Source organism: Lycorma delicatula, chromosome 1 (genome assembly GCF_047948215.1).
Source record: "Lycorma delicatula isolate Av1 chromosome 1, ASM4794821v1, whole genome shotgun sequence".
NCBI lineage: Eukaryota > Metazoa > Arthropoda > Insecta > Hemiptera > Fulgoridae > Lycorma > Lycorma delicatula.
This window is the reverse complement of record NC_134455.1, coordinates 378,566,736-378,594,073: the sequence shown is the minus strand read 5'-3', so window position 1 is coordinate 378,594,073 and position 27,338 is coordinate 378,566,736. Positions and strand designations below refer to the sequence as shown.

The 27,338-nt window shown below is 31.9% G+C and overlaps 1 protein-coding gene and 1 non-coding gene across 3 annotated transcripts in view; both read right to left on the bottom strand.

Annotated features, from left to right (window-relative positions):
* LOC142317302 (uncharacterized) overlaps positions 1-27,338 on the bottom strand; it is a 310,615-nt gene that overhangs the window by 186,786 nt on the left and 96,491 nt on the right. The gene's annotated exons all lie outside the window — the stretch shown is intronic.
* Positions 6,788-6,860, bottom strand: TRNAK-UUU (transfer RNA lysine (anticodon UUU)). Its single transcript has one exon. It is a non-coding gene; the product is annotated as a tRNA-Lys (tRNA).

Genomic DNA, 27,338 nt, shown 5'->3' with positions numbered 1-27,338 from the left:
TGGCAGCCATTTTCTCCACTGTCGACACCTAGCGAGCAAATTCTTTACTAACTGCCTATTATATGTGGAAAAAACTATACAAAGTACTCTTTCGTACAGTACTTGTTTTATTCTTATGAGTGAAATAGTTTTTTAATGAATTTTAGAAACTCCGAAGAACATTATGAAACGCCCTGTATGTATGTATATATATATATATATATATATATATATATATATATATATATTTTATAATATATATATGACAATACATAATACAGCTTCCTTTTACTTTTGAAAATAGTACATCCAGTTTAATTGGAGAAACTACAGAAAAGTTTTATAAATTAAGCCAATTCAAAAATGAAAATACGTATAAACAGTTGGGATTCTTAAAATATATAGATACAGTACATTATATATTAAAAAAATAAAATGTTTCTCTGATCATTACTTTTTAACTCTTGAACGAAATATTACGTATAAACACTAGGGTAAAAAAAAATTAATTTATTGAGGTCTAGATTTTGCCCACACCGCACAGATTTCAGATTAACAAACTGATCAAAAATTACAAACGGGATGGAATTTTGTTAACAAAATGTCCCGGCCCCGAATCGGTTCGGATAAATTTAATACGAAATAAATATCACGTATCAACTGTAGGGAGAGTAAGCTTCCAAACTCCAACGGAATCTTATGCGAGCTGAGAAAAGCCTTAAATTAATAATTTCACGCATATATAATTTATCGACGGCCCCTGATATTCATGGTACCTTAGAGGGTAATTGTAAAAAAAAAATTATAACTTAACGATGAGGTGATTAGATAAAAGGCGGATCTAATGCTAAATTCTACGGTAAAGAATATGCTGTAATAAAATAAAAGGAAACGATTTATCAAATCCGTAAATGTTTACAATGCAATAAAAACTTTACAATACAATATAAGAATAAATAAAAAGTAAATAAACGTAATATACTTATAACTTTTTATTAATAACAAATAATAAGGCATTAAAATCAATACAGCAGAGAAATAACAAACTGAGATAAACAAAAAAAAAAAGTAGATAAAGTTGTAATACTAAATCGACTAAATTTAAATACGAAATCCATTATTTATCAAGACCGAATTTAATTTATTAAGTTATACCGTGTATGATACATAGGATACTTACAAATTTTTAAACGATGTAACTTCAAATATAAAAAGCTTTTTCTTAAGAATAAACAAACTATGCATTCACGCAGATGGTGGATGTTATTGTTTCCGTTAGAATATATTTATATAGAATTAAGAAAATCTATAGAACAATACAACAGTATGTGTGTACTTAGTAGTAATTAATATACCTATTATATTACTATATTACTATTATTACTATTATATTACCAGCTAAATACTGGTAAATGTAATTTTATTACATTTACTGGCAGAAGTATCATCGAACGGCTAAATATCAAGGTCAATGAACAAGTAATAGCAGAAACAGATAGATTAAAGTACTTGGGGGTAACCTTTCAGAGAAATGGTGCATTTACGGAACACATACATGAGGTTTGCAATAGGGCTGATAAGATGACTAAATCTCTTAATATTATTATGACTTCTAAAAGAGCACCTAAAGCGTCTAAAAGGAGGGTTGTTGCGTCCTCGGTTATGTCGTCGATATTATATGCTGTCCCGGTATGGTGGCCTTCAATACGGATAAAGAAGAACTTGGCACGCTTAGTTAGGACCCATAGGAGACTGTTGCTTGGCGTGATTTCCGCGTACAGGGCAGTCTCCTACGAGGCGTTATGCGTTTTATCAGGAGTGCCTCCGATCGACCTTATGGCTCATTTCAGAGTCGAAAGAGATCAAGGGGTTGAAGTTCATGAAGCGAGGCGTAGGCTAATAGAGAGATGGCAGGAGAGATGGAACACAGCAGGCCCTGGAGACAGGACCAGAAGGCTAATCCCCGATCTAAGGAACTGGATATATAGAAAACACGGTGAAATAAACTTTTACACGTCACAGTATTTTACAGGACACGGTAGTTTTAATTACTATCTGCATAGAGTCGGTAGAAGGGAAACTGCAGCCTGTATGTACTGTGACTGTGATGATGATGATGTCGAACATACTTTCAATGTATGTCATAAATGGAGGGAAGAGACAGACGGTATTGACCTGTCATCTGATGGAACTGGGAGACTAATCAATAACATGTTAAACAGTGAAGAAACTTGGAAAAAAGTTGAGTCGGTCATCAAAAGAATACTTACGCAGAAAAACAACGATGAGAGGAGACTAGGATTTTAAACTTTAGCATAGGGCAGGGTGGACAGCCTCAGTGGTGAGGCCGACATGCCGAGGTGTGTCGGTTCCGATGATCCACTAGGGACTCCTAAGGGTTTTTTCGTTAGGTTAATATCAAGATCTGAGAAGTCCCAATCGCCACGTCACGAAAATACATGGTATTGACGTGGAGATATACGGATGGGGCAAAAGAACTCAAAAGAACTGACCGGTGGGCCGACCTGCCATGCCGGACTTATAGCCGGTAGGTGGGAAGGCCCATTAGAGTAGAACAGGCACTCCCCTGGGTGGCGCAATACCAACCAGTCGGACCGGCCCAGGGGAGTAGAGTTAAAAAAAAAAAAAAAAAAAAAAAAAAAAATACCTATAGTATATTCCGCAAAACAAAAATAAAACCTATAAGTTAAATCCGCCACTATCTGTTTTAAAATAGAAATTTATATCTCGCAGTGACAATTACTTTAATGAAATCGAATTTATTATTTTTTATGAAACAGATACACTTTGAAATAAATAAACATGGAAATTTTACTTTCGTGATTTCAAAACGGCCGCAAACTTAATTTTTCAGTCGACTATAATCCAAGAACTAATAATATTAAGAAATAATTCGTTAAGCGATTAATTATCGGAACAAAATTACAACTTTCTTTTTTCAAATCGGACATCAAAAAGCTGAAAATAATGGAAAATGTTAAGTGCGAGTCTAAGCTAAAATTAAAATATAATTTGCCAGTTTTTATCAACTTCACTACGTGATAATGTCAGTTAATACTATTCAAACAGTCTATATAATATTGCTCAATAACCATTTTTAACGTCAAAATCTAGCTGGTCGTTATATGACAGCAACCCTTTACAAGCAAAATCCGTATAGAATATGCCATTCTACGTTATGTAATTTAAATAAAGTTTTATATTCAAGAAACTAGGGTAGAATCACAGATAACAGTCTATTATGTTCTTAACATGATTTGAGATAAATCTTTTACAGTCACTAAAAATTAAGATGGATTACATTTATTTAAATAGAATTTTCATTTAATATACCGGTTTTTTTTTTATTAGATAGAAATATAAACGTATAATTTTTTTTTTTTGTCTTCAGTCATTTGACTGGTTTGATGCAGCTCTCCAAGATTCCCTACCTAGTGCTAGTCATTCATTTCAGTATACCCTCTACATCCTACATCCCTAACAATTTGTTTTACATATTCCAAACGTGGCCTGCCTACACAATTTTTCCCTTCTATCTGTCCTTCCAATATTAAAGCGACTATTCCAGGATGTGGCCTTAGTTAGCGACCTTAGTATGTGGCCTATAAGTATGTCTCTTCTTTTAACTATATTTTTCCAAATGCTTCTTTCTTCATCTATTTGCCGCAATACCTCTTCATTTGTCACTTTATCCACCCATCTGATTTTTAACATTCTCCTATGGCACCGCATTTCAAAAGCTTCTAATCTTTTCTTCTCAGATACTCCGATCGTCCAAGTTTCACTTCCATATAAAGCGACACTCCAAACATACACATTCAAAAATCTTTTCCTGACATTTAAATTAATTTTTGATGTAAACAAATTATATTTCTTACTGAAGGCTCGTTTCGCTTGTGCTATTCGGCATTTTATATCGCTCCTGCTTCGTCCATCTTTAGTAATTCTACTTCCCAAATAACAAAATTCTTCTACCTCCATAATCTTTTCTCCTCCTATTTTCACATTCAGCGGTCCATCTTTGTTATTTCTAATACGTTTCATTACTCTTGTTTTGTTCTTGTTTATTTTCAAGCGATAGTTCTTGCGTAGGACTTCATCTATGCCGTTCATTGTTTCTTCTAAATCCTTTTTACTCTCGGCTAGAATTACTATATCATCAGCAAATCGTAGCATCTTTATCTTTTCACCTTGGACTGTTACTCCGAATCTAAATTGTTCTTTAACATCATTAACTACTAGTTCCATGTAAAGATTAAAAAGTAACGGAGATAGGGAACATCCTTGTCGGACTTCCTTTCTTATTACGGCTTCTTTCTTATGTTCTTCAATTGTTACTTTTGCTGTTTGGTTCCTGTACATGTCAGCAATTGTTCTTCTATCTCTGTATTTGAACCCTAATTTTTTTAAAATGCTGAACATTTTATTCCAGTCTACCTTATAGAATGCCTTTTTTAGGTCTATAAACGCCAAGTATGTCGGTTTGTTTTTCTTTAATCTTCCTTCTACTATTAATCTGAAGCCTAAAATTGCTTCCCTTGTCCCTATACTTTTCCTGAAACCAAATTGGTCTTCTCCTAACACTTCCTCCACTCTCCTCTCAATTCTTCTGTATAGAATTCTAGTTAAGATTTTTAATGCATGACTAGTTAAACTAATTGTTCTGTATTCTTCACATTTATCTGCCCCTGCTTTCTTTGGTATCATGACTATAACACTTTTTTTGAAGTCTGACGGAAATTCCCCTTTTTCATAAATATTACACACCAGTTTGTATAATCTATCAATCTCTTCCTCACCTGCACTGCGCAGTAATTCTACAGGTATTCCGTCTATTCCAGGAGCCTTTCTGCCATTTAAATCTTTTAATGCTCTCTTAAATTTAGATCTCGGTATTGTTTCTCCCATTTCATCCTCCTATACGTATAATTTTGAACTTAAAAAAAAACCGCACTCACAATAAAAAAGAGAAATAAATATTTTGACTTACTTCAAGACGGCTCCGAATTAAAAGTTAAAATATATACCTAAACCCATTAATCTTTGATTGAACCAACTTCGAACGTAAAAATTGAAAAAGTATTATATTTTGTATTTTAGTGAGTTTTAAATTTTAAATTTACATAAAAAAATAACCATTTATATTAAGATACACTAATCATGAGTATGGCTAATAAAAAAAAGTTTGATGCATTATATAAGAACCTACTTCCACTACAAAGTTTGTTAAAGGTACACAGACCAACGCAAGATGCATTACTGCAATATATCTGTGTTGCGATTAAATGAACCTAAGATTCTGTAAATCAAAAAACTCGAAACGAATAGGCGATAAATTTTTGAAATTACCATAGGTAAGAATTAGAAAATTAACTCTTTCTTTGCAACAAATAATTCTATATAACATTCTTATTACGGTAAAATTTTTGGCAAAAAAAAATCGAGCACGTATTTGAAAACTATTATTATTTATTTATAACCAATCTTATTCAATATTAAAAAGATTAATAATGATATAAAACCAAAAATTTCGAAGAAAAGTAGGAATGCGAAAGGGGAAACGGAATAAATTAGTAAAAGTCACCTGGATTCAATTCAGCGCCAATTCCTGCGCCATCTAGTTTCAGCCGATAAAAATAATGAAGTTTCAATTAAACATAACAGATAGCGCTAACGTACAATAACCCAACTAGGTTATTTGACTGTCACGCTATCTGTTGGACCATTAGATAATTCGTTGTAAAAGCAATTTTAATTTCATATTAAAGAGTACAATTTTATTATTAATCTATGTTTAATAAACATTCTAGTAATAATAATAATAATAATCCCTACACAATTCCACCTAAACAGCTGATTTGAATAATTTACGTGATATATTTATTAGTTATTTTACAAACATAATGATAGTCTTCAGAAAAGTAACTTATTTAAAAGATCAATTTAAAATAATCACAGCATGCAAATAATAAAGAATTTAATTGCAAATTAAAATAAATTACTCGTAATAGAAGTTAATCAAATTTAATGATGAATATACTTTTTTTTTACCTGTTAAATATTATGGACTAACACAAACAAGATTTTTTGTGAATTGTTTTACCGCACAACAATTATTTTTTATTCCCTCGACAATGTTGATTATTTAACAAAATAATTACATTCATTACATTCCTGATTTGTTTTGTTTTTTTGTTTTCCCCAAAACAATTTATAATAGAACCGTTCACGAAAAACTGTATAAAAATATATTTAATCAGTATTCATTAAATCAACACGTACAAAAACAAACATTGTAAAATTACGCAATCTGGTATTAATTAAATAGAATAGTAAAAATCCGCATTCAAATTTTAACTAACATCTACTTTTTTTATTATTCTTTAAAACATTATTGTCATTATACTTTACCATTTTCACAATATTTTCAAATTATTTCAATGATGATACATTTATTCATTTTTAATAAATATATTCCGAAACCAACATTAACATTTTTTCGTTAAAAAATGTCAAGACCGGACACAGACGGGATTCGAAATCAGAACATTGCGGGATATCGTAATGGGTTTTTTCCTATCATATTGCAATAAGTTTTCTAATTTAAGTATCCTTAAATATACTTTGACTATTTGTTTTGTTTTATTTACTTTATATAGGTTATGAACAAAATAAACAAAAAAAAAAACAAAAGGTACTAACAAATCAAAAAAAATAAATAAATAAATAAACAAGGAAGGAAAATATAAAAAATAATTAACGGAATTTAATATAAAAAAAAAAATACCGCCCGAACAGGGACTCGAACCCTGGACCCTTAGGTTAAAAGCCTAATGCTCTACCGACTGAGCTATCCGGGCAGATGGCACAATTCTGTTTTATAAGCAGCATTTGAAATCGAGGGGCCAAATTAACATCGTAACCATATGACGTCGTAATATTAATTTAATTATTGAACAATACTGTTACATAATATTCCATTTGTAAACAGAAAAATCAATTATTTTCATTCCACAAACCTGAAATGTTAAAAATTAGATGGGTGGATAAAGTGACAAATGAAGAGGTATTGCGGCAAATAGATGAAGAAAGAAGCATTTGGAAAAATATAGTTAAAAGAAGAGACAGACTTACAGGACACATACTAAGGCATCCTGGAATAGTCGCTTTAATATTGGAAGGACAGGCAGAAGGAAAAAATTGTGTAGGCAGGCCACGTTTGGAATATGTAAAACAAATTGTTAGGGATGTAGGATGTAGAGGGTATACTGAAATGAAACGACTAGCACTAGATAGGGAATCTTGGAGAGCTGCATCAAACCAGTCAAATGACTGAAGACAAAAAAAAAAAAAACCTGAAATGAGAATAATTTATTTTTCTATACCTTAATTTATTTTTCGTATATATTATGTATAAGGAAACGATCGCCCAACATTGTAAAATTACAACAAAAAAAAAAGTTTCTTAAGATGTGCGCAATCAATTTAACTAATTGCTACGTACGCTTGTGTATGTGTGTGCATAATATTATTAAGCCTGGCGACATGGGAGTGTTATGAGAGTGCTTTTCTGAGCATCGACAAAATACGTAGACAAATAAGTGAAAAAAAAAAAGAAATCTATCTTAGCCTCTTCTTCACATTATTGAACACGTTAATTAACTGAAATCATGAAAATCACACAACTAAAACGGTGCGTTAAATTAAATAAAGATGTCTTGGGAGTTTCGAGTCTGGCAACAGGGGAAACCCATTTAAACAAAAAATGGGTTTTAGGTCTGCTTAATGACAAATGAATTAAAAAAATAACTACGAAACAGGTCATTGAACACTACTGGTGTTTTTAAAGGAAACATAATTCTTTTCTTCTTTATTAATAAAAATCAAAATTGATAGCACTAGCTACATTAATGATTTTGAAAGTAATTACTAAGAAGTTAATCGATTACTTGGGTAAAACTACTTTGAGGAAAATAATATACCTATTAAAATTCTCTTTGATATTAAAAAAAAAAAAATATTCTCATCAGAAACACACATAATATTTAATCTTATATTACATGTATTAATATAAAATTTCTAAAACTAAAAAAAACAAATCACACCTCGGGGGAAAGTTTATTACTCAACTAAACTTAAAGTTTATAAGTCCAAATGAGTGGAAAAAAATCATGCTTACAAAATCTTACATGTAACTGTGTATAAATTACGATGTCTTGGGAGTTTCGAGTCTGGCGACATGGGAATATTACGTAAAGCCAAGTATGTAGTACCACTATTTATCAAGGGTTTAATTATTAATACGCTTTTTTTGTTCTGATAAACAGACTTACACGGTACATCGAGATAAATCTACGTAACTTTACGATGTGTTTCTAAAATTGAGTTTTTATATATTTTTGAACTACGTTACTCCAGTTTTAATTAATAGATTAGCAAACTGAATACTAGAGTGGAATATATTTATTTTTAAAATCTCATTTAAATCTTATTTCAATCACTGCATTGGTAAACATACATCATTATCAGTACTTTTAATATTTTCAAATTTTGCTTTTTTTCATAAAAGAACGATCTGAAGAAACAAGTCTCACCACCATCCGTATTAAACGAAGATAGTAAGAAAAAATGTATAAATTACAAATGTTAACTAACATAATGATTCATCACTATGTAATTTGTAAACAAATACGTTGTAAACATTTTTGAATAATGTTATCAATTGGTGAGTAACTTTTAAGTCTTTCTTTATTAATTACAATTAAAATAAATGCATCGAATAATAAAAATTCCAAATTTAGAACAAATATATCGTACAGAAACATATTTTTATTATTTCTGCTTTGTATAAACTTATGTAACACGCGCAGTATTCTGTACGGAATAACGCTTCTAAAAATACTCTGCGCGTCGACACGGATTTTAAGATTTCAAATTTTTTTTTGTTTGTTTTCAGTCATTTGACTGGTTTGATGCAGCTCTCCAAGATTACCTATCTAGTGCTAGTCGTTTCATTTCAGTATACCCTCTACATCCTACATCCCTAACAATTTGTTTTACATATTCCAAACGTGGCCTGCCTACACAATTTTTTCCTTCTACCTGTCCTTCCAATATTAAAGCGACTATTCCAGGATGCCTTAGTATGTGGCCTATAAGTCTGTCTCTTCTTTTAACTATATTTTTCCAAATGCTTCTTTCTTAATCTATTTGCTGCACACCTCTTCATTTGTCACTTTATCCACCACATTTTTAACATTCTCCTATAGCACCGCATTTCAAAAGCTTTTAATCTTTTCTTCTCAGATACTCCGATCGTCCAAGTTTCACTTCCATATAAAGCGACACTCCAAACATACACTTTCAAAAATCTTTTCCTGACATTTAAATTAGTTTTTGATGTAAACAAATTATATTTCTTACTGAAGGCTCGTTTCGCTTGTGCTATTCGGCATTTTATATCGCTCCTGCTTCGTCCATCTTTAGTAATTCTACTTCCCAAATAACAAAATTCTTTTACCTCCATAATCTTTTCTCCTCCTATTTTCACATTCAGCGGTCCATCTTTGTTATTTCTACTACATTTCATTACTTTTGTTTTCTTCTTGTTTATTTTCATGCGATAGTTCTTTTAAACTTGTATCTTTTTAACCGAAACAAATTATACCTTACTTTTATTAGTTTCTTAATTTTTTAACAAATTTCAATAAAAGAAGGAGGTTTCCCTAATCAAACGCCTTCTTTTCTTTTTATTTGATAGGTAATCTTAACGTTCAAGCTTATTCTTCACCAAATGGAACGACGATGATTTTTTTAAATTTATTTCCTTTTTTAAAATTTATATATTCAGATATTCAAACATATTTTCACATAATTACTGCATCAAAATAGTTCGAAAACTTATTGTAAAATAAAGATAATTATAAAATTACCGGCTTCTGTCTTAGCTGACGATTAAATTTTCTCTTAAAGTTTCTTTCCAATGCTTTTCTTATTTTAATAAAGAGAAAGCTTCTGGCCTTTTAGGTTTCATGCATACAACTTTTTGTTTCTCAAGGTCAGTTTAGTAGAATTTGATTTAAATCTGCCACTAACATTTTTAAGTCAATATTTAAACATGAAAAATAGAAGTGTTATTTTTTAGTAGTCTTTTTTAAGAATTGAAATTAAATGTTTATTGTTAAATTTTTATTTTTTTAAATTAATATTCGCATAATTTTTAATAAAATATTAATTATATAATTCTTTATTAATTAATAAATTATATATAATAAATAAATTATTTTAAATATTTTTTTCAATAAATAAACGGTTATTATTTACGTCATTCTGTTTAAAGAAAGACATAGACTGAAAAATCTATAAATCAAAACTGGTACAGGACGCAGGGCGTAATAATTATGTTGAGATTAAAAGGCAATCACATAAAAGAAAAGATTGTAGAAAAACATCGAACGATTCAAATGATTGATAACTAAGAAAAAAAAATTTAAATACTGAACTTCAAGCAGCACATTTTTTTTTTACATAATCAATAAATTTCAATACGTGACCCCGTTTAATGACTCGACAAATTTCCAAATGATCCATACTTTCAGCCTACATATCATACATTTTGTTAAAACAGATTTTTAAAATTTATTTCATGTACAAAAAGAAACCAGAAGAAAACAATTCATCACTAACCTGGAGACCAGGGTTTGGACCAGTCTATTAATTATCTAAGCATGATGAAGAGGGACATTAATACCTTACTTCACGTAACGAGCTGCAGAGGAAGAGTCTCAAAATATTCATAACGTAAGATTTCCCGATTGAAAATCACTCGTATATTTTTTTTAAGGAATAAAACCAATGAAAATAATTTTGTAACAAATATGTAATTAAAAAAATATTATTCATTAAAGTTTACAAAGTGTTGTGACACATATGCGCATCTTGGGTATCTGAACAGTAGTAATATTAAAGTGGACTGTATAGTGTTACTGCGACAGAATATGGTAGGTAGAAAGAAGCCAGTTAAAATCTATCCCCAAACAGCGAGTTAAGAGAGCTTTCTAAATTGAATAATAGAATACAGCTAAAACGTAAAGTTAAAAAAAAATCGTTTGAAAGCAATCTCTTTAACAATAAACAGTCCAAAATTTTAAAATAATGCAAACATTTTAACAGAAATCAATAAAAGAAAATAATTCTGAATTCTGCCTGTAATTATGACTATTATTATTAATATGATCATAATCAGCGTTTACTCCGTAGTGAGATGGTACCTTTCGTTCGATAGGTCATGAGTTCAACCCCATTCAGGTACGGTATTTTAACACGCTACAAAAATCTTTCTTTAATTAACGGCTGTAATCGGACGTTAGTAACAACCTATAGCTGCTTGAAAAAAAAAAGAAATGAAATAAATAACATTTTTTGAATTTTCACGTACGTTCAAGAAAAGATTAGTACGACATGTTTGTAAAAACTTCTAGGATTTATTAATTTGTAATATATGAATGTGTAGAAGGAAAAACCGTACAGGATGACAAATTTAAATTCATAATTCAATTAATCGAGGATGTTGAAGTTAATAATTATGGTAAGGTTAAAAAAAATTAGCACAGAATTGAAACGAACGGAGTATTAACAACAAACCGGTTAAATGAGTGATGACTAAAAGATTTTTAAACGCAATTCTTTACCGGCATTCCTTCTCTTATTATAACGACCGGTGAATAAATTAACGTGTACTTTACGTCGCTGAATGTAAATGATTTATAATTTCTGGAATTCATATCGTATTAGAATTATTACACCGTAGGTAGGCATACAAAAACCCACATCTCGACAATATGAAATCGATATTGCACTAAATTACGTTAATAAATGCATTTAGGTTGGATTTTTAACATATTATTTAAATAAATAAGTAAACATTTTACGCCAACTTATTTCTTAATCAACGGTTTACATAATTTTTTTTTATCAGTTATGTACATATCTCCTTCAAAGATAATATAACATAATTAATTCACATAAATCTGGTAGACTTCTTGACGACTAACACTTTAATTAAATTCGTATAGCCAATCAATTAGAAACGCTCAGACTGTTAACAAAGAAATCGATAATTAAACGGCCATTTCGATAGCTAAGTAGATAAAGAGGGCGTAAATCGATATCTGGAAATTTAAGCTGGAGGTTCCAATCGCTTACATAGTAAATAACTTTAAGCATTCCAGTAATCGATAACTTGATTATAATTATTTCGTTTATAAGTTATTTTAGGTCCCATGTCCATGGATGGCATTTTTCTCAGGTTAAAAAATTCATTATGACTCTTCATAGTAACTATTATAAGTGTCAGCGCTGTTGCCGTGCGAATAAATAAATAATTATTTTCTTTAATATATACTTTCGTTTTCTCATTACTTGCTGATGATGACTATGTCGAAATTAACATCTTTTTTAAAATATAAATAATATTTCGTTACACACGGTTTTTGATTAACAATTTATTTCAGTAACCTTTCACTATAGTTTTTTCTTTACATCTGATGTGATAATTAAACTTTTTGAGCTTAACAATCATTCGAGTAAATTTCAAATAGTAAAGATACTTTTAATTTCTGTGGATAAGGTTTCTGAATAAACGCAAAAAGGGAAAAGTTTTCCCAACCTTACTACGATTAAATATGCTTATAAATATTTTACGATAAAAAAAAGTGGTTTTAAATTAAAAATAAAATTGGCTGAATTTAGAGAAAAAAATCATTTTAAGCAAAAAAATCTGAAATTGAACTCTATGCTAACGAAAAAATAACTACATTTTAAAACGTGTGAAGCCTGACAACTTTCAGACTTTCTGTGGAACTTCTTAAAATTTGGAAGATGTACTTTAAACTATACTCAAAGTTTGAAGTTTGGTTTACGTAACGAAATAGGAAAATCTCAAAAAAGACTATATATACAATTAATTGTTCATTTAAAATATCGTTTATAATCTGCAAGAAGTTAAAACAGGACCCTCAGGGGAACTCCCTCTGCAAAAAAGAACAATCATCGGTTCTTTTCAAGAAACAAAAAAAAAAGAAACCGACCTTAAAAAATAAGGAGAAACACAATAGAAAAATAACGTCAAATAAAGACAACGAAGAGTGAAGTAAGGCTGTATGGATGTTCCATGTATTATTTTTCTATTCGTTTTCCAGACTTTTTTTTTGAATTTTCATGGAAAAATACTTTTTAATATTAGAATGAGATCATTCTATAATTCGTCTCACGAATGCGGTGCAGCAAACCAAAACATAAAGAGTACGATTCTAATTTAATTTAGAGCAATCCATCCGAGAAAAAACACTTCTCATCAATTTTTACATAAAAATGAAGTAATAACAACTAAATTATAATATAAAAATAAGAAAATTGTGATAAAATTATATATGTATCTTAAAAATAGAAATTTTAAGATGTAGTGATAAATGTAAGCGAGTAGTAGTCGCTAATGTAGTAGAGTAGTTAAGTTGTGTAGTCAGTGTACGCGAAGTCATTACGCTTTCCGGTCTTTTTAGGGCCACGGTACCAAACATGTAATAGCTTACAGTACGCTATTAGACGAATAAAAAAATAATTGTACTTGTACGTGACAGAACGATTCAGCCTTAACTACTGAGATATAACTGATACATGCTGAAGTCTTATTTATGTATTTTTTCTTTTCCTGTTCCGGGAATCACAGTCAGATATTACTTCAGAGGATGAATGAGGATGATATGTGTGAACGGAACGCAAGTATGTCGGAGGGTGTAATACCCTCCTACTTTCCGCAGTATACGGACTTCCGTCCTTTGCTGCTGGGTGATTCTAATGGACTGACGGTTATTAATAGCGGCTGACGTTTATTCGTTTTGTGAAGTTTGGATTGCGTTCCGATCCAATGGAGGGTTTGTCGGTAGGGGCCCGACGGAACGATTTGCTAATAAGCTTATCTTCCGTGACGCGCTCCATTTCAGCCAAGGATTGGCTGAAATCCTTCATTTAAGGGGGCGTCCTCTCATAAGGAAAGGACGTCGGAGACGATTTTTGGACCTACACTTAATTATTTACTTAATTCAATTCAATTCAATTTAACTTGGTTTGAATTAAGAAAATGTGGTTGGATGGATTGCTATGGGGCGTTGCGCCCCAGAGCTATCTCAGTCAGTAGAAGTACGGTTTAGGTTTTACTATTCTGAGCGCGATATACCTCTATTAAGGATTAGATGTCTGCCCGCCGTAAGGGCAGGCAGGAGAGATATACATAACGCAGGTTGTTTTTCGTGCGCCCGTGCGCCGGGGTGGTGACAATTTTGAATAAGACGCCCCCCTATTATATATAAATTTGGACTTGATGCAGCTGCTGGTCTAGCCCTACAAAATATAATGGTCCGCGGAGGGTTTGGGGGGGGTCTGGTGGTGATATGTATGAGTAAGTGAAGTATAGTCTTATACAGTCTCAGGTCGACCATTCCTGAGATGTATGGTTAATTGAAACCTAACCGCCACCACCAAAGAACACCGGTATTGACGAACTAGTATTTAAATCCGTATAAAAGTAACTGTCTTTACTAGGATTTGAACGCTGGAACTCTCGACTTCAAAATCAGCTGAAGACGCGTTCACCATTAGACCGACCCGGTGGGTTAATATTTACGTCTGCTGCACCGTTTCGTAACAAGGATTATTATCATTAAATTGTACGATTACTTAAATCTGTTCAACAATCACAACAAACATTTTTAACTTATTTTTATTATATTAATAATTTAACTTATTTCAATTACTCCGAATACGAAAAACGTTTAATTTTGTTACAGATTTTTAAATAAATTATCGGGCCGATAAAAACTTTAACGGTTATAATAAATATCACATTAATATAATAAATAAAGGTAAATTGCTTCCGCAAAAATAATATAGATAAAATTTTTATATACTACATTAACCGCTCAGAGAACGTTAAATCAAGCCAAGTCACTCCACAAGAATTTTGGTAGAATATTGTATGAAAAAAAAAGCTTATTAAATTGCTCTCGCAGGACAAATCTCAATTACTCATCCTTAAGTATTATATTTACTTCCTTCTTCTCTCTTTTAAATTCCAGAATGGAATACAATCTACCGTTTCACTAACCGTACGATCTATAAATAGAGAAACAAGAATAGGCGTGGTAGCCGATAGTTAATGTTTATATCGCATTTATCTGTACAGTAGTTGAAAATAGGAAGACATTCTCTGTGATAGAAACACAACAATTACGTCTATAATAACTTTCCGTTCTGTTTCACTTTCTAAACTTAGCACAGATTCTACTACGTTAAACGAAATCAAAAATTTACATTCAAGACAAAGAAGTTCTTTTATTGAAAACTCAGAGTATATATATATATTAGAGTGGTCCAAATAGGGCAAAATTTTTGTCGAAAAACGTGCACCCCCTGATTTAAAAGTACTCCCAAAAACAAAATTTTTGACGCGTTGATGAACCCTTTCCGTTCGAAAAAAGTCATCCCCCACTCCACTTGAATTTTAAAGAGGATTTAACATGGGTTTTAGATTATTTTCAAGTCGTGACGATATAGCGCTAGCATGCTTCATCACAAAACTTCAAAAATAACGTATATAAGGGTTTTTGGGGTCGGAGAACACGAATTTGAAGTAAAAAACTCATTTTGGCTAGGTACGCTAGCTCTTTTTGATGAAGACATCTCAACTGAATTAAAACTGAAAATGGTTGAAAAACTAGCAATTTCGGGTGAAACTTACGAAAATTTATTATCTGCGACAGATGATGATTGTGATTATGATAACGAACCTGCTCACACGAAACGCTACAAAACTAAAAATGTTAACGAATTGTTAAACAAAGAAATCGACTTTTTTGTCAACACGGAGTCCTTGAATTTTTTTAAACGATTCGAACTTGCGACTAGCTTTCTAGAAATTGATCCATGTAAGTGGAGCGAAAACGAAGATTATTTGGCTGCTTTGAATTGTGTTAAAAATCTAAAGGTCGTCAATAACTGCTCAAAAAGAACGGTTAAGTTGGTGAAAGAATTTAGATGTAAATTCACTAGAGATGAAAGTCAATTGCAATATATACTACAAATTGTAAATGATCATCGCAAAAAACATCCAAATGTATATAATTACATTATATATGTAATGTAATATAATAATAGAAATAGAAATCATAAAATTTTAACAACATTATTTGTATAATTATATACATGAATATAAAATTTTTTAAATAAAATGAAAGTTGATCTTTTTGAATCTATCCTTCAGATTTTTTTTTAATTGACAACGACTTCAACAGTTTTAATGTGACAAAACAATTTTTTCACTTCAAATTCGTGTTCTCCGACCCCAAAAACCCTAATTAACGTTGTTTGTAATGTCTAACATTGATTTTTCTACATAAAAAACCTAGTTGTCAATTAATTGGCAGCGATTTTGACAGTTTTAACTTGTCAAAATAAGTTTTTAACTTAAAATTCGTGTTCTCCGACCTCGAAAACCCTTATTAACGTTATTTGTAACGTCTACCATTGATTTTTATACATAAAAACGCTAGTTGTCAATTGATTGACAGCGATTTTGACAGTTACAATGTGCCAAAATGAGTTTTTTTACTTCAAATTCGTGTTCTCCGACCCCAAAAACCCTTATTGACAATTTTTGTAATGTTGAGCATTGATTTTTTTTCATAAAAACGCTATTTGTCAATTGATTGACAGCAATTTTGACAGTTGTGATGTGTCAAAATAAGTTTTTGACTTCAAATTCGTGTTCTCCGACACCAAAAACACTTATTAATGTTGTCTGTAATGTCAAACATTGATTTTCCTTCATAAGAACGCTAGTTGTTAACTGATTGACAGCGATTTTGACAGTTATAATGCGTCAAAATAAGTTTTTGACTTCAAATTCGTGTTCTCCGACCCCAAAAACCCTTATATACGTTATTTTTGAAGTTTTGTGATGAAACATGCAAGCGCTATATCGTAACGACTTGAAAATAACCTAAAACCCATGTTAAATCCCCTTTAAAATTCAAGCGGAGTGGGGGATGACTTTTTTCGAACGGAAAGGGTTCATCAACGCGTCAAAAATTTTGTTTTTGAGAGTACTTTTAAATCAGGGGGTGCAGGTTTTTCGACAAAAAGTTGCCCTATTTGGACCACTCTAATATATATATGTTGAAAAAATTGACAATAATGTTAAAATTTCTATGTATTTAGATAAGTTTAAAATCTGACCTTACAAAGTTGATAATTAATATTATCCTTACCTACGATATAAATAAAAACCTTTTTTCAATTGTTTGTTAAACCAATAAATAAAATTATAAAAAGTACGTTTTTAAACAACAAAAAAGCCGAACGTACAAACAATCTAACATTACAGTCGAACTTAACAAAATTACGCCCACATATTTATCTATATAATAAATAAATAAACACAATGTGAGGGGGGTGGAGAATATACACATATGCACTTTATGTGTATACAGTGCACTTCAAAAATAAAAATAAAAAATAATTGGGCGTACAATTCATTAAAATCGGCCCAGTTTGACCGGTAGTAAACGTCTAAACATCTATAGAACGAACAGCTTCCACTTCTATAACCGGGGTTTACATTCTGGGGGTAGGGGGTAAAAATTCATCTAATTCAATCCCGCTCTAAGAAACATTGACGTAAAACACATTTCCATTGTCAAGTACAGACAATATACATGAATAATCCATAATTTCCCACAGGATCGATTGCTTCACACGATCTATCCCAGTCTTTATTATTTTGATGAATGTAAAGCGGGCAGTTCTACGCTTGTATAAGCATTTCGATTATAAAAGGCGATAATCAAGAATCACTTTCTGTAGAGTAACTTTTTCTATAAAATAGAATGAAAGCGGTTTTTTTAAAAATAGATTTTAATTCTGCTTGGATTAACGCGACTTTGACATACTAATGTGATGTGCAACAGTGCATTTGACTCGCAGCGGGAATCAACTTTATACCTATTCTACAAGGTAAACATGTTTCAGAATACCAATTTTTTTTTTAAATAATAACTTTTCAGGAGCGAATTATCCCTTGTGTCATTGAGTAAGGTTACCTGCAACGATAAGGTTATCTGTAATCAAACGACTAGCTAGGGTAGCTGTTACCACAAAAAAGAAAGGTAGCGATGGCGTTACTAAACATACCTGGAATGGAATGGAATGCAAAGTTGGCAGGAGTCTATTACTCCCTACTTTATCGCAGAACCTGGACAGAGTCCCTTGCTGCTGGATCTTTCTAATCGGGCTTGTTTTTAAAAGGGTTATTTTTAATCTCGGATCTAATTTTTTCAATTTTTGTATATTATTATTATAGTGAATTTAAGACGGATTTAATTGCATTCCAATCCGTTGTTGAACCAGCGTTATCGAACCCATTTTATGGGCCGACCGCGGAAGGCTAGGCTTATAAAGCCTGTCCTCCCGACGTAATTCCCCTTCAGACCGTCCACTGAAGTCCTTTCGGTGCTAACTCTTTAATAGGCTAGCAGGAATACGCCACAACGGGGCACTACCTGTAAGGAGGGAGCAATGCGTCCCCTTTTCCGGAGGAGTCGCAATTGCTGGGTTATTTTGTCAGATTGTAAGTTAGAAAAATAGGAGAGGTTGTGTAGAAGCTCTTCATCCGCTTCTGGTATGGCTGCCCTTCAGGTCGCATCTCTGCTGGGCTCTGTTCCGGACTCCAGTCCGTGATGTTGAGGCGAGTGGTTGGTCTTCCTTCTTCTTCATCTTCTCCCTCTTCTTCTCCCGAAGACCTCTTCGTTCTTCTTTGGCCTGCACTTTCCAGAATTGGTAGTAACCGAAGTTACATACCATTAACCTTGTAATTCCCGAAGCCCCGAAGGGCTGAACGGGGGAAAATGCAGGTTTCTTCGTTCTTCTGTGCTGTCAGTGGCTGCTGGGCAGGTGGCTGCTGGGCTGATGGCTGCTGGGCTCGTTCCCTCTTTCTTCTTTCTTGAAAGGAAAGGAAGGTAATAGGGAACTTACAAATGGTGGTACCTATTCGCGATCGCGGTTTTGGGGCGGCGAAACATACCTGTATATCACCCGAGATATGATCTTCTAGTATCCCTCTACCACGCCAAATTTTGAGACGCCGACTCCAAAGAATAATATCACCTCATAAAGTCAAAGACGTGTTGCGAATTTGAAGATTTTTCATCCGATCTAAGTTATCCAGAAATATACGCAAATATCCACCAAAACAAACTCGCGCGCGAGATCAGAATTTACTTTCCTTTTATAGGCAGTTCCGATATTCCATGCCGTGAGTCCAAAAAAGCATAAAAAGTAAATAGCTAATATTTTAACAGAGTGTTAACAAATATTTCTACAGCCGAGAAATTAAAAAAAAATATTTTGAACAATTTAAAATTAAATTGTCCTGAAAATTAAATTGTACGTGAAAAAGAATGAAAGCAATTTCTTCTGTAACATCAAATCATTTAAAAAAAAAAACTGAAAATAGCATGTTCCAAGTCAATTGTCTGAAACATAACAAATTAAAAAAAAACCCTACAGTATTCTTAATTTTAGAAATTAATAGTTTTTTTAATTCCTTGTACGTAAAGGAAGTATATTGATCGCGAAAAATTTCAGATTTCAACGGAAATATCCATTTTGACTAGTTCGGCGTGATGTCTACGTACGTATGTATCTCACATAACTTAAAACGATTAGCCGTAGGATGTTGAAATTTTGGATTTAGGACTGTTGCAACATGTAGTTGTGCACCTCCCCTTTTGATTGCAATCGATTGACCCAAAAGTGTCCAAAAAACTTTGGATTTTGGACTTTTTCTTAACTCCAGTAATAAGCCCTCATTGACAGCTTTTCAACAACATATATCATAAATGGTATTTATTTTAAATGATTCCAGAGTTATAGCCAAATAAAACTTTAATTAATGAAATATTTGGATCTTACAAGGGGAAGGCACATCACTTTGAGTCTTCATCTCCTTATTTATTCTTTAACTTTTTTTTTTTTTTTAATTTAAATATATTGATTTATTAATAATTATTAACCTATGATTGTAAAAAAAATTACGGTAAACAATAATTCAATAACAAAAAATAGAAAATATGAATAAATATTAGAAGTTATTAATGAAATACAATTTTAAGTACTTTTCAGTACTTTTTTTATTTTCAAGTACTTTTTTTATTTCGGGACCGATCGGTCCCGAAATAAAAAATAACCCTCACCTAAAAAATAACCCTCATAAAAAATAACCTATATTAATTGAAAAAAAAATAACCCTCGTAAACAAAAGGTTTTGAACCGAGGAAATCAAATTGTTGCGTTGTTTACCCTATGCAACATTCCCTAAAATAGCATTCCCGAAAATGGCAGCCACACATGAAACTAATAAGCGAAACACGCGAAAGTTTTGTTAACAGATTCCCAAATCTATTGTTGCATGTCAAAACGCCAAGCCCACCGAAATACTGCCGAAATTCAAATATCCCTACCAAGTGACATCTTTCCTTCTGTTTACCACAGAGAATTGCTCCATATTAGTTTAATTACCGAACAATAATTATTACTAGAGGCGTGTAATTATCACATTAAGCATTAAATAATTAGCTTGAACTAAAAAAGCAAAAAATTAAACACATTTTATATCAAGCACGCGCCTGTATAACCTTCGTCATCCCTCGTATATGACTTTCAAAAAACATGGAACTTATTTATTACGAAAAGCCTATTTAAAAGCAGCCTTTTCGTACGGCTACTTGATATTTTTGAATTCCTAGGTATAAGTTTTACACATTGTGAACGTGTGTACGTTTCTCTCTCTATACGGCGATCTGCAAACATCGATTCGGCATATATTCCTTCAAGACCGCTAAAAAAATAAAACGAATTGTAAATCTTAAGTATAACTACGGTTAACATGCCAGTTTCTGTTATTAAACTGGATAATTTATGCTGCGTGTATACATTAAAGGAACTATATAATACATACAATTGCATTCACAACATTCCATGTAGGATATAATGTATACGGCAACATTTAAACGCGACGTTATGAATTAATTTCATTATATTATATTATAATAATAAAATCTTAAACATAGCCGCATGCAAACCAGATTTGTTATTATTTTATTAATTGAACTACAGTAAAAGGTGCTGTGTAAACTAGTTAGTGAATAGGCTAATATCGCGTTGACTGGATAAAGTAACCGAACATCAATACTAAATGGAAACAGTTGATCACTGGGATAGTATCTAAATACAGCTTGTATTTAAATACGAGTAATCTACTCGTAGAATTCACGTACACTTATTATGAATATTATAATAGTAATAACAATACAACAAGAAAAGCTGACAACATTTCCCGGCATTTGAGTGATACTTACAATATAATTTAATTAATTTAAATATAATTTAATCTTCCTGCGTTAAGATTTATTGAAAAAAAAAAAGAAAAGACTTTATAGTGTACGCCATTCTTTTGAGCATAAAAGGGGTGAAAAATAACATATAAGTTATATAATATCTGTATGTTAATATATAATTGCACAATATTGTCGTTTTCTTCTATTTTACTAAATCAACAGACCATTAAATAATTCATAATGTTATAGTTAGATTGTAATTTAACCTTCAAGGTATTTTTTTTTTCTGATTACTTATTAAAATAAAATTTTTGAAGCTGAATATAATGTAAAAGTAGTATGTTTAAATGCAAGATAGATACAAACCCCATTTTGATTACTTTCATGACTGAATTTCTATAAAAATAGTTTGGATGGAAATAAGTTAATTTATTACACAAAATTCTGTCCTTTGAATATAACATAATTCAACTTATCCGTACGTAGAGGTTCGGTTAATTCTATGGAATCGACCCGTAACTTTTTTAATAATGTGTTTATTGAAAATTGAAGATAGTTTCAGAGATAAATTCATTCAAATAACTTCATTATTCGGTTAAAAGAAGATCTAAACTGTTAACGCGTTCTATTTTACATCGTTACTTATACTACGGTAATATTATCAGTTTCACTAAATGAAATTGTTTAACGGATTGAAATTTTGAAAAAAAAAATACGAAATCAGCAATAAAATTAAATCGTATAAAATAAAGATGTAAAAAGGATAATCTAAAAAATTTCGATATTATTTCATTTATTTATTTTTTACAATCATTTCGTGTCGAAATAGAAAACTAAATTAAGAAATATTACTTCTTTATAGGCCGAAGTTATTAGTGCTGTTTTTGAATTATTAAAATTTACTTTATTTATAAAAACAATTAAAAAAAAATTGCACTCGCCAATTTTGTGTCTCCAACGAATACTTTCGCAGAGATATCAGCTTTTTAAGAACGATTTACAAAAATTAAAAACGTAAGTAAACTTTAACTGTTCACTACCCCTTCAGGAAATAAAATAAATTTAATTGATCACAATTTAAATTCCCTGTTGGAAATGGCCGTGCGACACGGGGCATTGTCGTGATGAAGCATCCACTAGTCTGCAATGTCTGGTCTCACGCGAATCACTCTTTTTCTGAGCCTTTCAAGGACACCTTTGTAAAACACTTAGTTGACAGTTTCTCCTGGAGGAACAAATTCTTTATGCACGATACCCCTACTGTCAAAAAAGCAAATCGGCATGATTTTGATCTTTGATTTGCTCATTCGACATTTTTTCGGTCGAGGAGATGACGGGGTGTGCCACTCTTCGCTTTACCGCTTTGTTTCAGGATCGTACTCAAATATCTAGGATTCATCACCTGTGATCACACGATTGAAGAATTCTTGGTCGTTGTCAATCCTCTCAAGAAGATCAACGCACACGTTTCTTCGATTGTCTTTCTGATCCGTTGTGAGGTTTTTCGGCACCGATTTCGCACAAACTTTTCGCATGTCCAAATCGTCTGTCAAAATCTGATGTACGGTGAAAGTGTTTAAAATTAACTGTTCACTCATCATTCTTATTGTTAAACGACGGTCTTCTGATCTCACAAGAACTCTCAAACGCTCAACTTTTCGTCAGATTTTGAAGTTGAAGGTCTTCCTGAACGAGGTTAATCTTCAACGTGTTCTCGGCCTTCCAAAAATGATTTATGCCAGCGGAAAACTTGTGCTCTTGATAAGCAATGCTCCCCATAGGGCTGTTTCAACTTTTCGAAGGTCACATTCGCGGATTCCCAAATTTTAACACACAAAACTTGATTGCAAAACGTTGCTCTAAATTCCGATGCTCAATTTTCGTAACACACAACTTCACTGATGGCGCTGTCAAAAATAATGTCTTGGTTGAACGGAGTTGAAACTCGTACTGAGCATGTGGAAGGAATGAACAAACCGGTAGAAACAGCGATGCGAGATCGCTTGCAAAGTTACTAATCTCATTACTTTTCTCACACATTTCGTATGTACAACCTAATGTGACTTACACTCAAAAATATTTTCACCTGAAATAGAAAACATCAACTACGACTTGGAAACAGTGCGTTGACTCTTTGCAAGTCATTTTTTTATAAATACGCAGGTTTGTCATGAACGACATGCATTTTTCAAAAATACTGTGAAACCAGATCCATATAAAAGCAAACTATATATTTATTGCGCGCGCGCGTAGTACAGGTAAAAGAAATGAACCTATTATTTATTGGTGCTTTGTTAAAAATCGGTTTTATTTTTTTTTAAGTTTATTTTACTAACTCAACTCGTAAGCTTGATAGGATGTTGCGTAGGAATGTGATGTGAATACTTTGTACAGTATGGAAAAATCACAAACCTGACCTTTCGGTTGACGCTGAGACATTATCAGTTCATGCAGCAAATCAAAAATTAAATTGAATTAAAAAACGTACATAAATATGTATATAAAGTATATTTTACCCAATTACTTTATAACTGGAGAACGGTTGGACCGATTTTAATAAAAAAAATATACAGATGTCCCACGAAGAAACTTTCAAGACATGTTCTGCTGGGAAAAATAATGAAAAACGTTCGTATAAACGTAGGCCTTTCTTTTTCTGTTTAGCCTCCGGAACCACCGTAAGTTATTACTGCAGAGGATTACTGACGATTCTATGTATAAATGTAAATAAAGTGTAGTCTTTTACAGTCTCAGGTCGACCATTCTTGAGATGTGTGGTTAATTGAAACCCAACCACCAAAGAACAACGGTAACCACGATCTACTATTCAAAACCGTAAATAAAAGCCTTTACTATGAGCGGTTGGGTTGATATAGTGGCGTGTTGGGTCAGTGGGTATATAAACATAGGCCTGGAAACAGTGTTTTCGAGTTACGGCTAGCCCGGATTTCAGCTTTTCTAATAAAAAGAAGCCCTACTGTTAATTTTTGGGACCCAAATTAGGGAATAAGGTTGGTGGATTCTTATGTAATTTGAGCTGGGAAATAGGATAAAACAGGACCCAGAACTGTAACTTCAGTAACTTTTGAGATATCCGACGTAAAACGCAAAATTCAGTGTTTTTTTTTTACGTTTGTAGAATAGTAGCTTTGTTAAATGACTATTATTAAATGCGAATTTTTTTTTAGTAACGAACTTGTAAAGTTTAATTCTGAGAAAATTAATATAAAAACAGTCAAAAAAACGTAAATAAAACAAAAATTTAAAAGTCGGCTTTTTATTGAAGCAAAACAGACAGAAATTCGTATTATTCTTTCTGTACCAAATAAATATTATTTTTTATATAGAAAAACAAAAAAATAAAATATATGAAATGATAAAATGGTAACAGAATAATAAACCTCAGTTACAATAATTATTCGAAATTCCCTCCACAATGTACAAAGCACTCTGCTCAACATAAAATATTTCCGATGGCTTTCCATATAATCTCAGGATTGTTTCGTATAAATTCAATGGTATTTCGTATTTTATCGAGTAACTCTTTGTTTAGTATTAAATTTTTGTCGGTATATTTTACTTTCATATGACCCCAAGTAATCTAGTGGCGTTGTCAGATGATCGTGTTGGCCAACTGATTAGTCCACACCGATCCAATTTGTCAGTGACCAATTGATTGGTCCAATCCATTTTAAGGAATTAACATTAAAGTGATTTCTAGGAATTTATAGGAATATAGAAAAAGAAAAACGAACACCATCGTGCCGGGAGGAGATCATTTGCAGTCTAGTTTGTAACGATACATCCTCCAAAAGGGTCGGTAAATTATTTTTCAAGCAATGAACGAATGTATCTCTATGTTTTCATTGAAAACAAATGGTTCCAAAGTTTTGTCAAAAATAACGGCACAACATTAATGTGAAATCTATGTTGGAATATAGTTTCCACAGTACCGTATGGATTGTCTTCGCTCCTAAATGACTTTCATTTCTCGTTAAAGTGGCTTCATCGGTAAATAAAACTGAATTTACCTTATCAGCGTTGTGTAGAAGCCGATGACAGAAAATTAACCGCTAGGCGAATCTGAATAGGCCGGAAAATTTTTAACCTTATGAAGGCGGAAAAAAACGAAGATTTTATTGTCGTAGGATGGCGCCACATTTGTTTTTTGACGACAAACTAGGGCAACATAAAATTCACCTTGAACTAGTGCCTGGGCTACGCTGAATGTGATGAATGACTTGATGCTCATTATTAAAACGATGATTCACTTGGCGGTCGATAGAAAAAGAACACGTTGGAAATGATCCTTTCGTTCGGAAATGCTGATACACTGAAGAAAAGGTTTTCGTACTTGGAATCAATCCGCCTTCCAGGAAATTTCTCCTGATATTCACATCGAGCAGCTTTAAAATTTCCGTAATAAAATCCATAAACAAAAATTATATGGCATATTCGTTGTTAAAAAATCGAAACGGCATTTTTACACTACGATATAACAACACTACACTTTCATTATCTGTATGATAATTTATGACAACAAATTCAGACCAAGTACACAATTTTCAATGTTGCCCAGCTGTTAGTATTGCCAACCTATACTATAAATATATTTTTTTTAAAAAGTATTTCTAAAATAACAAACATTTCAATTTAGTTTTTTACGTAATTATTTCGTTTACCTGGATAAATTATTGAATATACAAAGGTAAAATATTGTTTTATAAATTTTGTATTTCTTTTAAAATTATTTTCAGAAATTAATGTTGTTGTTTTTAAAGAGAAAGTTAGGAACAGAAAAAATAATACGATTTTCTGTCTTATCTGCTTCAATAAAAAATATATGTTATAAACTATTCGTCAAACGTCAAACAACACAAAAATATGTTTGATGCTATTCATCTAACAGTAAACAGACGCCATAAAATAAAACATACATACGAATGTTTAAGATTCAAATCGGCGAGAATATCAATGAATACGTTAGAAAAAAAAGTAATCCGAATTATTTCTGGAAATTAAAAACAATAATTAATATAAACCAGGTTATTTAATTAAATAAATACGAAAATTAACATGACCTAACACCAGTAATCTAAAATAAATCGGACGAAAAAATTTGCGACTTTCAAAAAATTGGTTCAAATTTTTTTTTTTTTTTTGTCTTCAGTCATTTGACTGGTTTGATGCAGCTCTCCAAGATTCCCTATCTAGTGCTAGTCGTTTCATTTCAGTATACCCTCTACATCCTACATCCCTAACAATTTGTTTTACATATTCCAAACGTGGCCTGCCTACACAATTTTTTCCTTCTACCTGTCCCTCTAATATTAAAGCGACTATTCCAGGATGCCTTAATATGTGCCCTATAAGTCTGTCTCTTCTTTTAACTATATTTTTCCAAATGCTTCTTTCTTCATCTATTTGCCGCAATACCTCTTCATTTGTTACTTTATCCACCCATCTGATTTTTAACATTCTCCTATAGCACCGCACTTCAAAAGCTTCTAATCTTTTCTTCTCAGGTACTCCGATCGTCCAAGTTTCACTTCCATATAAAGCGACGCTCCAAACATATACTTTCAAAAATCTTTTCCTGACATTTAAATTAATTTTTGATGTAAACAAATTATATTTCTATCTGAAGGCTCGTTTCTCCTGTGCTATTCGGCATTTTATATCGCTCCTGCTTCGTCCATCTTTAGTAATTCTATTTCCCAAATAACAAAATTCTTCTACCTCCATAATCTTTTCTCCTCCTATTTTCACATTCAGTGGTCCATCTTTGTTATTTCTACTGCATTTCATTACTTTTGTTTTCTTCTTGTTTATTTTCATGCGATAGTTCTTGCATAGGATTTCATTTATGCCGTTCATTGTTTCTTCTAAATC